The sequence below is a fragment of the Peromyscus leucopus genome, chromosome 12, assembly GCF_004664715.2.
Source record: "Peromyscus leucopus breed LL Stock chromosome 12, UCI_PerLeu_2.1, whole genome shotgun sequence".
Lineage (NCBI taxonomy): Eukaryota > Metazoa > Chordata > Mammalia > Rodentia > Cricetidae > Peromyscus > Peromyscus leucopus.
In genome coordinates, this window is record NC_051073.1 from 51599935 (window position 1) to 51604295 (window position 4361).

The following is a 4361-nucleotide window of genomic DNA, read 5'->3' on the forward strand; positions in this document are numbered from 1 at the left end:
GCAATGGAAACCGAGAACGTCTTTGCCGCCTGCCTGGGTCACTTTCCGAGCAGAGCCGGAGTGCACACAGGCCTGCATCTGAAGCTCGAATCAGAGCCACCCGACTCGGCTTTCAGCACTCCACAGACACATACCTATTATGGGAGAGGGATTAGTTAATGAATTAATATTGGGAAGGATGTAGGGGGTGTGGCTCTTCTCTGAAGAATTCATAAAAACCCATCTGCGGAGAGTTTTGCAACTGCAGTTTGACGAGGTCTCGGAGCCACGGGCCACGGTCATCTATCATTGTCTGGCACCCTGCTCCACGTAAGCACGCAGCCAGGCGCTTGAGATGGGCTGCTCTGTTTAGCTTTGGATGTGTAAGTAAAGACCTCTCTGCGCTCAAGAGAAATGGAAGGTTGGTGATTTTTTTCTGGAGCATTAGAAAAATCTGAAAGGCCGCAGAAGTCCCTTCTGTAACACAAAACTCTAATCCACAAATCCTCGATAACTGCTCTCCAATAATAATTTTAAAAAGCAAGTGTCGCAAGGCACTTAAGATGATACGGCCCCACCAGAAACGCGTCTTTAACAACTGCACTCTTTCTCTTGGCTTTCTTGAGAACTGTTCTTTCCCCTCCTTTGGGCCAAGTCAATCTGCCCTTTATGGGAAATTGAGTGTTGGCTTGGGTGAGGCAAAAACACACATTCTTCCCTTGGAAGAACAGACTTGCATTCCTGAGAGTAAAATAAATTAAGCCCAGTTTCTCTGTCCATTAATTATGTGGAATAAACAACCTTCTCCTGGTCTCCAAGAAGCACAGGAGACCGGCACAAATTTCCTTCCAGACCCAGGGGGTTGGGAGTTGGGGGGTGGGAGGGGAATCGCTTGCCCATCCAAGAGGACGCCTGTGGTCTGGGAGGATTCGGAGGATTGCGAGGAGCCAAGCTGTACCACCAGATGTTTGTAAGAAATCCACTAATGGAGACAATTCCATGGTAGGTCCACAGAGGTTTGCTGCACGGGGAGGGTGTGGGCGGCATTGCCGGAGAGCAGCCATGCAAAGGAAGCCGGCAGACCAGACCCAGTCTAAGGCGAGCCCTGGCCCAGGTACTCACGTTAGTGTGAGTCTTACATTATGCCAGCACCATTTGTTTAGGGAGCCTGGAGGGACAGTGGGAGAAAAGCGCGGCCTGGTTTCTGATGGTCTCAGTCACACCGAACTTTCTGGGCTGTGCACTGTCGCCTCTCTGACCTGAAGGACAGAAGCACAGAGCAGAAAACTTTGAGCATGGAAAATGTTCCTCCGAAGCCCCTTCCGCGCTTAGTTATCGCTCGCTGTTCGTTATTTCAATTCTCCTCTTCTACTTCACTGAGACAACCTTAATGTTTTTATGAGCTACAGTAGAGCGTCCATTTAAACAGCTTCCCAGAAGCCTTTGCACCTCAGGGGAATCCCAAGGGACCCACTTATGGCCCATGAGAATCAATAGTAACTCTCTGGCTTGGGGGGTTGTTAAATCACACTGCTCCTGCCCTTACCCACAGCGTCTCTTCGCTCTCATCTTTAGAATAAAAGGCTACATTAGTTAGCAAGCAGAAATACAGCAGCAGCCCAGATCCTGGATGGATCCCAGTAAACATTGCCCTGCACTTACTCTGACTGCTACTGAGGCACTTCATTTGTTTCTTTGTTGGTTTTTCTCTCCAGTGTTGGGGATTAAACCAAGGGCCTGGTGCTAGGCAAACACTATCACTGAGCTGTATCGCCCCTACATCTTGTTTAAGCCATGCCTTGTTGGGCCTTTGCTACATGCACACGGTCAGGCATAACCCTCTGCTGATAACAACCTGAGTTCAATTCAGTTCAACAGGGATCCCTTAGGATGCGCCAGTTCTACCCTGGACTGGGGACACAAAGATGAGACTTATAAACCATTACCTTCCAAAGAGTCGCGACTGGATGCATTAAAAAAGGTAACACAAACAAACCGTTGTCGTATAACTCATATGCCCTTTTAAAAAAGATTTGTATTAGCCGGGCGTTGGTGGCGCACGCCTTTAATCCCAGCACTCGGGAGGCAGAGCCAGGCGGATCTCTGTGAGTTCGAGGCCAGCCTGGGCTACCAAGTGAGCTCCAGGAAAGGCGCAAAGCTACACAGAGAAACCCTGTCTCGAAAAACCAAAAAAAAAAAAAAAAAAAGATTTGTATTACAGTTATTGATTTGTGTGTGTGTGTGTGGGGGGGGGTGTGTGTGCATGTGTGCCACTGCATGCTGATAACTTTGGGGAAGGTGTTCTAGGAATCAAACTCAGGCCGTCAAGTTTGACAATAAGTGCCTTGATCCAGGTCAGGTTTCCATGTGAAGGTTTGTTTAAAGTATAGTAGAAACACCAGACATGGTGGTTCCCACCTGGAATTCCAGCACTCAAGGGGGGGTGGTCGTTCAAAGAGCCTGGGCTACATCGTACGTTGAAGTCAGTGAGGGTTGTAGTGAAACCCTATCTCAAAACAGCAAAGCCAAGGCCGAGGATGTAGTCCAGTTGCTAGAGTGCTTGCCTAGCATGCCATCCCCTGGTGTGGTGGTCCATGCCTGTGATCTCTGCGCTCAAACATCGGAGGCAGGAGGATCGTCAGTGTCATCCTCAACTACGTACGGAGTCCAAGGTCAGCCTACGATATGTAAGACTGTCTTTAAAAAAAGAAAAAATAAGTGTATCCAGAGCAAATACTCATAAGGAAGCAAATGTAAAACTTAGATGGAGTTTATCTCTACAAGGTTCTCACATCTCCCAATACGTGCACTAATATGTGTTCACATCATTGATAAAGTCGGCCAAACGATGAAAATCACAGTTATTTTACCCTCCCTTAAGTGGCACTTTACAGTCGTTTATTTTCTCTGGTGGGGGTCAACAGACCTCTGTGTTTCCTAAGTAAATTTCTCAAACCTTTGTCAATGTCTAATACACAGGAGAAACCCCAAGAAGTCCGTGGAAAAATAAACTCCATCTCAAAGGGCAGTGGTAGCAAAGGACGGCTTGGTCTGAAGCACACCCAGATGGACGCTGAAGCGTAGAGTGGCATTTCACCCCGCTGCAGCGCCGCCTCTGCTGGCCCCTTCCATTCTGTGGCTCCTTCTCTGTCTGTCCGTCTGTCTCTCTCTTCATCACGGCCTCTTCATCGAGAGTCTCCTGGGTACTAACCGGTGCTCCCATGTTCTCACCCTCGATCTCCTTGTCCCTTATCCAAAGTGAGTGAGGAATAAGGACTTTGGGCTGGGGGGTGGCTTCGTGGGCAGACCATTTGTGGTGCCAGCTAGACCTGAGTGCAGAGTCCCAAGCACTCCCACATAAAAGCATGTCTATAACTCCATGTTGTAAATGAGGTTTTAGAGCTTCCACACATTTGTGGCTAGTAGCGTATTCTTTTCTGTTAGATGTTCTTTATTCCTTCTATGGAATTGGTAGGTTTTTTTTAATTGATATTCTATGTTCTTTCTTTATTAGGGGAATGAGTGGTTTGTTATGGTTTAAGATGCATGTTTGGGCTGGAGAGATGCATCCGTGGTTAAGAGGACTTGCTGCTCTTCCACAAGACCTAACCAATGTCAGTTCCCAGCATCCATATCAGCAGCTCAGCTCACAGTCCCCTGTAACTTCAGCTCTAGGGGAACTCACACCGTTTTCTGGTTTCCACAGCTGCCTGTACTCATACAAGCACATCCACAGGGATCCACACACTAACACAACCATATACACATGCTTCAAAATAAAAACATTAAAAAAAATCTGGGGGGTGGGGGTGGCAGGAGGGAGGACGGGGAATCCATGGCTGATATGTAAAATTAAATTAATTATAAAATAAAAATATTTATAAAAAAAATCATTTTCCCACATGTCATATATCCTTTACTCTGTATAGTGGAGATCTTTACCTTGCAAAAATATTAGTTTCTGTGTAATCAAATTTATTCATCTTTTCACTGCTGATTTCTAGGTTCAGTCTCCTACTCGGTTCTAGGTTTAGTCTCCTACTCAGAAAAGCCTCCTGATGGGACAAGAAATTCTCTGTACCTTCTTGACCATATGTTGTTTTTTTTTTTTTAATGAGTGGTACAGGTTAGGGAATGGAATGATTAAAAATTAGGGCAGAATTGAGCATGGCGTCACATCCCAATAATCCCAGCACTTGAGAGGTAGAGGCAATAGGACCAGAAGGGAATATGAGAGCTTGTCTCAAAAAAAGAAAAAGAAAATCAATGCTGATGATGGGGGAACCAATAAGCAATAAGAATCTAAAATCAAACACTCTCCACTTTGGGTAATGTTGCTGGACAGGAGCACTTGAGGTTTTTTCGTTTGTTTGTTTGTTTGT

The 4361-nt window shown here is 46.3% G+C and overlaps 1 long non-coding RNA gene across 1 annotated transcript; it reads left to right on the forward strand.

The window, feature by feature from the left end:
- Positions 1–258: 258 nt before the first annotated feature.
- Positions 259–3795, forward strand: LOC119088864. The gene is made up of 3 exons (XR_005092598.1): positions 259–981; positions 1850–1960; positions 2959–3795. It is a non-coding gene; the product is annotated as an uncharacterized LOC119088864 (long non-coding RNA).
- The last annotated feature ends 566 nt before the right edge of the window (positions 3796–4361 follow it).